The sequence below is a fragment of the Halichoeres trimaculatus genome, unplaced genomic scaffold, assembly GCF_033239565.1.
Source record: "Halichoeres trimaculatus isolate MK-OKI-2021-1 unplaced genomic scaffold, fHalTri1.1 fHalTri1_scaffold_11, whole genome shotgun sequence".
Taxonomy (NCBI): domain Eukaryota; kingdom Metazoa; phylum Chordata; class Actinopteri; order Labriformes; family Labridae; genus Halichoeres; species Halichoeres trimaculatus.
This window is the reverse complement of record NW_027437189.1, coordinates 16,735,176-16,744,475: the sequence shown is the minus strand read 5'-3', so window position 1 is coordinate 16,744,475 and position 9,300 is coordinate 16,735,176.

The window sequence follows — 9,300 nt, the reverse complement described above, 5'->3', positions numbered from 1 at the left end:
GAAGCAGTGACCCATCAATCACTTCTATAGGTGGAGCTGTCCAACCCGCCAAAATAAAACGCCAGTTTGACCTTCGCTTCTGCAGTCGGTTTCCCATTCTTACAACACTAATGAGACGAGTGAGAGAGATGGATCGAAGGGAGCAGGTGGAACAACACCAGGACAATGCAGAACAACAGGAAAGCACAGGAGAGGATGAAGGAAGGACATAAGGAAGGAGATACAGAAGAGAGAAGGAAGGAAGGGATGAAGGAACAAATGCATGGGTGAAGATATGAAATAAGGCAGAGAGAAAGGGTGGAAGGAACGGATAAAGGGAAAGAAGAAAGGAACTAAGGAAGTAAGGAACAGATGAAGAGAAGAGGCTAGGAAGGAAGGAAGAACACATATAGGAAAGAACAAATTTAAGGAAGGAAAATGAGAAGTGATAAAGGGACAAAAGTATGGATGGAGATATGAAGTAAGAAGCATAGAAAGGGTGGGAGGAAGAAAGGAACAGATAAAAGAAAGGAAGGAGAGATGAGAGAAAGAACAGATGAAGGAAAGAGGGAAGCAGGGGAGGGCGGAAAAGAAAAAAAGAGAGGCTTAAGGAATGAAGGAAGACAGAGATGAAGGAAGGAAAGAAAGAATGAAAGTAGGAACGATGGAAGGAGGTACTTGGATTAGGTTCAGGCCACCCCTGGTGGTTTTAGGAGATCCAGTAGCAGCTCTGAGCCTCTGCTGGTTCAGTTTTAAATCACAAAATCTTATAAGTTTTGCTGGACCCTGAAGGCTGCCTAAGTTTGTGTCTTTTTGTTTCCTGTTTGCCTCTGACACTGAAACCTGTTCATCTGTCTGTACAACCAGACAGAAAGCCACTGCTACAACAAAGTTCAGTTCTCGATTCTGATGCTGCCCTGGTCTGCCTGTTGGTTCTGCCCTAACTTAACATATACATGATTCCTTTCCTCTTTACTTTCTTTTTTACTTTCCTCTATTCCTTTCCTTGACCAAGAGGAGAAGTTGATTTGAGGGAGAATTGGAGGAAATGAGTAGTGAGGAAAGAAAACAGACCCCATGTAGGGAGCTGTGAGCTAATCCCTCAGCTAATGGACGTCTGCAGGCTTTAGCTCATTCTGCTTTCATTGAAGTAACAAAATAAAATCCCCTCTTTGGCCCTCAGCCCAGAATAACACATAAATTCCCACACCTTCACCTTGCTCTGTCGCATCTCCTTCTCCTCCATTTCTTCAGCGTGGTTTAAGTCTGCGTCGCTTTCATTGAATTGACAAAAACTATTTCAGCAGTGATTTAGTCATTTCTACAGCACAGCTGTTAAACTGTAGATTATTATCCAAAGAGTAAAAAGGTTCTTTCATTCTTACTGAGTCTTCTTAAATCTACCGGGTCAGAGAACAGCTGTTCTTAAGGGTTTTACATTTAAACATCACCTTTGACAATGATGTATTGTAGAAACTGTTTAACTGTAGGCCTACTCTAAATAGAAAATGTTAAATGTGACACAGCTATCACAAAACTATCTCATATAACCTTAAAGTGTGCCAGAACTTTAAACAATTTAAGATTCTGTAAAATTTTTCTGCCTAAAGAAAAAGCATAAAATTTGAAGTCATTATTTCAGACAGGGAAACAAAACGTCTCCAAATGTTAACATTTCAAATGTTTTGTCATATTTCATTTAGAAATAGAAGTCATGCTGTGGCTGATTCCCGAGTAACAAGAGGAATTACTCTTGTGAACTTTCTTTCATGTGAACTTAATGTTCTTGTGAGGAGTTTCTAGGTGACCTTAAAAAAATTCTCACATCTTGATATATGCCTGATTGTAATCCACGATTTAAAATGAGATTACCAGTGCCAAAAAAGTTTATTTCTACACTCTATTTCTCAGCTTCCCCATTGGGTCAGAAAGGACCAGATTTAATGATGAAATGTCGAAGTTTCTATGACAACACCATGCTGGCTAACAAAGTTTAGCAGTGAAAGGAGAGATCTGTTTTTTTCTTTGCTAAAAAAAAATTCTTGGATTAAATTTGTGGTAATTGCGGACTGGCAAAAAGAAAAATGACAGGAGAGTAGAAGAAAGTTTAACAGGAGAGTTCATCCCAACCCACATGCAGCAGTTACACTGCAGTGGTCTGTTCAGACTTGAGGGTCCATAGCCCCATTTCCACCAAGAGGTTCAGTTCAGGTCGTCTCGGCACGCATTGTATGACGTTTCCACTGGCTAATCCTGGACAGATTCTCAAATAACAGAGACAACCATCACACTTTTTGGCCCCCTGTAGGGATGTCAGTCTAAACACATCTGATCCTGGAAGGTGGAGCTACAACACTGCAGATCGTCTATTGCTTGAAAGAATCGTCACTTACCATGCGACAGCAGCTGCATTTGTCATCGCCGCACACAGGCTTCTATAAAACAAAGTTTGATTGCTCTGTGTAACAAAGAGCCACATGACAATCACAAAGAGGACGAATCTCTGGATGTTTCCTAAAGGTGCTCTTTGTTTACTGTGTTGCGTTTTTCTTCTTCACTGGATTTATTAGCGGGGTATCTGGTATCTGGTATACTGAGGCATCATGCTATTATTTAACTGTTGTGGCTATCGGCATCTGGCTCACACGCCATCAACCATGAGGGGGCACAGCTAGCCGTGGAAATGCAAACAGGACCAGGCTTAACCAAGCCAACCCGTATCAAACTGTACTGATCTAAATCAGACTGCTTGGTGGAAATGGGGCTTATCAGTGAAATGAAAAAAGATGTGTGTGCTCTGCTCAGTAGATGAGCACTGGCAGGGCATAACGAGGATTCACTAACATTACAAGTTACAGACATATCCAAGAGCACCAGGTTGTGAGTAGCGCTAAATAAATCTGGCTACTTAACTACGCTTCAAACCAACCTCACAAAATTTGATTGTTGTCATGGTTCAAACAATAGCGCTACATAACCACAAATAAAAACATTATCTCATCACTCTGCATTCCAGTGAAAATTTGTCTTGAACAAAGAAAAGTAGAGTCAAAAAGAAGCTCTGCACCCAAAAACAAACACGCCTTGGTCAGAACATAGACTGTATAAAATACGGACTGAGTCTCTGTGAACGGTCTGTTCCTGAAACAGTGAAATGAAGTGACCATATTGGATATGATGCTGGGCTTTGAACTTCCTTTCAAGCAGCACGTCAATCAGTCACATGCCCGTTGGTCACGTGAACTAAGCTGTGTCCCTGACTAGACGATCAAACAATCCTAATATCTTCTAAACAGCCAATAGTGCTGATGTGCTGATTGGGAAAGTAGTGTTTCAGACCCAAGCCATTTTTGAACCAGGCAGTAAATAAGCTTTTATATGCCATAAAAGTCTGTTTTTTGGCTTGGTGTGTACATCGTTTCCGGTCTTTCTGCAGCCAGTTTCATGCGGATTCTCAATGAAAAGCAACTTTTAGCACTTCTGCATAGGCTTCATTTCTCTAAACCAGATGTTGCCCCCTGTGTAATAGTCACATCCTTTCAAGAGTGATAAAAGTGCTCATGGGAAACAGAATATTTATCCTGCAAAAACAGTAGCTTTTCCAGAGAGTCCTCACAGACCTTATAGGTCTTAAGACCAGCTAAGAGGCCAGAAGGATGACTGTTTTCTCAACATTTAGAGCCCCAGATTGCCTCACCTTGAGTGGGGACACAAAATTAGACGAGGCAGCTCATCATCTCCAAGCTCCTCCCCAAGAGAAAGGTTCGATACCCTTGGCCAAAACTGCTGAGACTCACATGGTCCAACTGTCAGACATGATCCAAAGTGCTATGGAAAAAGGACCCCAAGGAGCCTGGAGTTTGGGACCTTTGGGTCCCTTGTCTTTTTGCATTGTGCTTCAACTTAGCCTGAGACAGACACTAAATTATCAGTTGTTTGGGCTGACTCCCACTTTAATTTTAATATTAGATTAATGTTTTCAGAAACAGGCAGAACAGGCACTCTCAAACTTAATGATAGTGGAAGAAAAAATGTATGAACAAATGTTTACACCCCACCTAGCCATCAACAGATAATGTCCAATACCAACAGCGTGTAAGTAGTTAAAATTAGGCTATAGAGGTTTCTTGGAGATAGCACCTCCTATCTGAACATGTCCATCAGTGCTAACATGGACACAATGTTATTATGTGTTATTTAATCTGAAGAACTCCTGATGTTGGACGGCATGAATATTCCCCATACAATTTTCAATAACACCCACAGATACTGTTTCTTCTTCACCCACTTAATATGTAAAAGGGAGGCTTTTACACATACACACACACTCTCACACAAACACACACATACATTAAGTGGTTCTCAGCTTAATTTAATGACATCCTGAGAGGCTGTTGTGAAAATTTGTTGGCCTGTGCACACTTATTATGTGTCATTATTATTCCTCATTAATTGAAATTAAAGTGGATTTAAATTAAAGAGAGACAGGAGGGAACAATAAATGTGGAGGAGAATTGAGGATGAGTGGGTGGAGTTGGGAAGAGCTTCAAACATGAGGCAGAGCAGAAACTCTGAATCAGATTCATGAAGACAGAATAAAGAGTTTGTAAATCATTTAAAAAACATGTAACTTCTTATTATCATATCGACTAAACCAACCCAACATCCCAATAACACAGAACCAACATCACACTTTCTCAATATTAATATGTCACAGAGGTTCTTTGAAACTACATTTCAGTTGCTGGATGTTCACTTTCTTTCAGTGTTTTTAATGTTTAACAGGGATACGCCATGTTCTCAGCAGGCCCTAGTTAGGATTTAGCTAATATTCTTTATTTTCTGACGGACAGGCCTTTTAACAATGAAGGTGGTTCAGTTTCATAAAACAAGAAAGCACGGACACATTTCTCCTTCACATGAATCCAAACTCTCTTTAAGTGGCAGATTTCCTTCAGTCACATAAATCTAAACTGACTCTGAGCAGATTTCTTTCAGCCACATCAACAGTAAGTTATTCTGTGGATGTCGGCTGTGGTTAATGTGTTGTTTGTTTTCCTTGTTGAACAAAAGTCGTGTCATAATGGATATATGGAGATCCTATAGATCATCAGCACTACTAAGGTACTGTGTGTGTGTGCGAGCATCTTTTTCTTCCACACTCTCTCCTTTCTTTCCACTTTCCAGTAGTCTGCTTGGATCCAGCTCTCTGTGAACACACCGCTTTTTTTGCAGTAACTTAAGGGTCTTACCCCCCTTGTGGATAAGGTCAAGACACGGGATGATCCTCGACCTAAATTCAGGCTTGGTGCCAACTGCAGCCCCATAACCATCAGACCATATCTGTGAGAGAAGGGCTTTAAGAACAAACATGTCTTTAAAGGCCTCGTCTCCTTCAATGCGTCAACATTTCCCATTTGGACTTTGCAAGAGAGCACCAAACATGGGACATTGAGAGGTGGAAGAAACATGTATTCTTTGTAGGGATGCACGATATTATCGGCACAATATCAGTATCGGCTGATAAAGCTTAAAAACACGTTTATCGGTATCGGCAGATATGAAAATTTCTGCCGATAGGCACAGCCGATAAGGTGCTATTCAGTTAGGATTATTATTATTTTCCATCTGAAAAATAAGCTCCTTAAATAAAATGTAGCACTTCATTTATTTGCACTGCAGAGCTCTGTGTCTGTCACCAGGTTGTTACAGTAGCTCTAAAATAATCAAATGCAACTTGGTTATGTTTAAAAATGCATTGTACATTTAAAGTTCATGTGATCTAAAGAAATTATTTTTCTGTATTTCAATACTGAATGTCTTGAGTTTGAAAAAAATAATACATTTCTTATTTATGGTAAAATCAAATGTTTTTTGTCTTGTTTTATGTGTGTTTCTTTAACAAATAAGACCGTCACAATAAGAGTAACATATAAATTCCAGTACAGGATAGACTTAGCTTTCTTTACAGTGAAAAAAAACAAACAAACTTGTGATTATCGGTATCGGTATCAGCCAAAAGGGGTTTCGATATATCAGCATATCAGATATCGGCAAAAATCCAATATCGTGCATCCCTAATTCTTTGATAACAAAAAATGGAACCTTATGGTTCCGATGGTATTAAATGTCACTAGCATGACAAGGAGATCCCATTTGAGATGTTTTCTACGCAGCACAGGTGTGGGGGGTATGATCTGGGGTGATTTTTCCTTCAATGGAACAATAGAGCTTCAGGCTGTGCAGGGGCCTCAAACAGCAGCTGGCTATGTGCAGATGTTGCAGGGGGTCTCCTTCATGACTGAGGGCCTAGTCTGTGGTAATGACTGGATTTTCCAACAGGACAACACTGCAAATCACAATGCTCACTCTCTGAGACCATCTCGCGCGTTCCCCTGATCTATATCTCACTGAGAACATTTGGGGATGGAAGGCTAGTGTAACTGTTTTAGAGTTAGAATGTTGTACATGAGTTTATAAATGCTTTAAAGTTTGATATTAACTAAAAGGTTTTTCAGACCATTAAAAGGTAATAAATAGAATAAATTATTGTTGAGAATAGAAATAAGAATGTGCTGCCATTAAAAGTTATTAATTCAGACTATGTGAGGTAATCTGAGGTCAAAGGTTATGATGTGACAGAATGTTGGGTCAAAGTGTGATCCTCTGTGTATTGTGTATCAAAAATGGAGAGTTGAGAGGAGAAGACATGTAGCTATGGAAAGAGACTTTGTTAAACACATGGTTCAACAGGGGCACGCACAGTAATTTTACTGAAATTTGTGTATTATATTGTTGAGACTGCCCAAAATAAAGAGCAATTTGTTGATTCAATTTTTAATTGTGTTCGTAGTTTGGGAATTTAAAAGCTTCCAAAAGACATCCATATGAAGCGTGGTCTTTAAAAGCATCGAACCAGTAGCTTACAGTGAGGGAAGTTTATAAAAATGGACATCAATCCCAGACAGTGGATGCCTTCCGTGAAGCCATCCTCACCACTTGGAGCAACATTCCCACAAGCCTCCTGGAAACACTTGTGACAAGCATGCCAAAAATGTAACCTCTTGCAATTTTTCAACAGGTCTTGATTTTAATCATATATAACTTGCTTGCTTACCAGCCGAGTTCTCAAACCAGCATTAAGACTGGCTGGCCATGGTGCTACGGTACAGCGTGATGCGGAGAACTGAAAGGTGTGCGGGATAAATGATAATCAAGCTTTGATCCATTGAATCATTTAAGTTTACTCCCCAGTGCTTCTTGATAACAGGCACCATCTTGTGGTGTTCCCAGGTACTGCAAGAAGGAAAGCACACTGCACTGAACTTTCTCTTATAGGAAACCTGAGATGGATGAACTTTAGGAAAAGGGATTCTGAAAAGATGGATTATCACTCTACTGAGATTTTGAACATTTTTCTGAGAGGTTTCTTGTTTGTCCTGTTAATTTGACCCCCAGTTCAACAAACACACACACACACACACACACACACACACACACACACACACACACACACACACACACACACACACACAGTGTGCACAGGTGGATTAATCCAGCCACCTGTTCAACATCAGGCTCTTCTTTTATTCTCTTCAGTCACTTGATGTTTCAGACACACTCAGGAGAACAAACTTCTGGAGAGGGGTTTCCATGGAAACTGAGTATGTTTTTGGTTAAATCGTTTTATTTGAACACCCAGAGACAGAAAAAGGCCACATACCTATCACAATGATTTTGAAGGTTAACACAGTCGCAGACTTCATTTCTGTCCTCTTACTTTTATTTTCTGTTACATCAACACAACTGAGATTTCTATCTGTGAGCAACAGTGTCCACCTGTGTGCGCCTGTCTATATGTTACAGAGATAAATCTAACCTTTATAACAAGAAACCTGATTGAACAAAATACGCTTATATAAGTGTTTAAATGATCTACTATTCAGTGAGGAGACGAATCTACAGTGTGTCAAGAAAATGTTGACTGCGCTTCACTTAAAATTCCACACACAACACCCTCATAATGACAACAAAGAATATATATATACTAGAGCCCGACCTATTAATCGGCCCACCCAATTAATCGGGCCGATTATAGCCTGTCACTGATTAATCAACATCAGCCAAAATGTAGCCGATTATAAATAAAATTTGCCCCGCTGAGATTCTGTCGCTCCTGTTTCTGTGTGTTCATTAATATAAGGCTACTACACAGCAGCTCACTTTATGATGCCATGCAGGATCAACCTGGGCTTATAAATTCACCAGTTATTGTTTTGGTTGAAATAATTTTTGAAAATGTTTCAATGTGTTTTTTTGTAATTGTATTTATTGCATGTTTTGAAAGCAGCGGCAATGTTTCATAAAATCTAGTTTAGTCCCATGCATTAAATGGAAGATGGAACTTTTTAATAGCTAGTCATAATTTGTGTTCATACACAGTATTTATCCTGTGTATTTTAGTGAATTTATTACATATATCAGCGCATATATCGGATGTCAGTCGATATATTGGATATCGGCTGATATATCGGATATTGGCTTTTTTTTGCCCCCCAGTATCAGTATCAACATCAGCCCCAAAAATCCCATATCAGTCGGGCTCTAATATATATACAATTTTCAATTTTTACAATTTTTTTTTTTTTTTTTTTGCAAATTAATTAAAAATGAAAAAATGTGAACTGTATCTATTTGGTACTAATGATACTGCAATAAATAATTACTTCAGCTCGAAAAAGCACTGACCCCTAATCTCACCTAATATAGCTCAATACAAAGTAGACATGGTAACATAATTAAAAATCGTTGTCATTTGTCATGAAACTGTATTGTTAGAAGATGAGTTCACATCTTCAAATTAAACATGGGGCCAATAAAGGTTTGTGCTTAGACATATTTTCATCAGAAGCTGTTTGTGACACAATATTTAAACCTTATGAATTATCCAGTGATTTAGTAATGCTGCTTGTTCTGATAGAATACTGATGCACAGCTGATTTTGGTAAGTGAGTATTGTATTTATAGTGTCAATAGATAAAATAGAGGAAGTAATTAAAAAAATACTTACAAAATACTCACCAAACATGTGAATGATAACATGGAGCTCCCAATGTGTTATCTACTGAATTCAAGTTGATACAGTGATAAACATAATAAACAGAAGAACCAAGTTTTATGATTGACATCTACAGCTTTCAGAGAAAAAGAAAATGTCTGTCAGTAAGAAAACAGTGTTATTGTCTTGTCCCTGAGTCACTCATTAGTTTTTCTTTTTATTCTAAAATCAGTCTCATTACAACTGAAAGACTTAAAGATTTA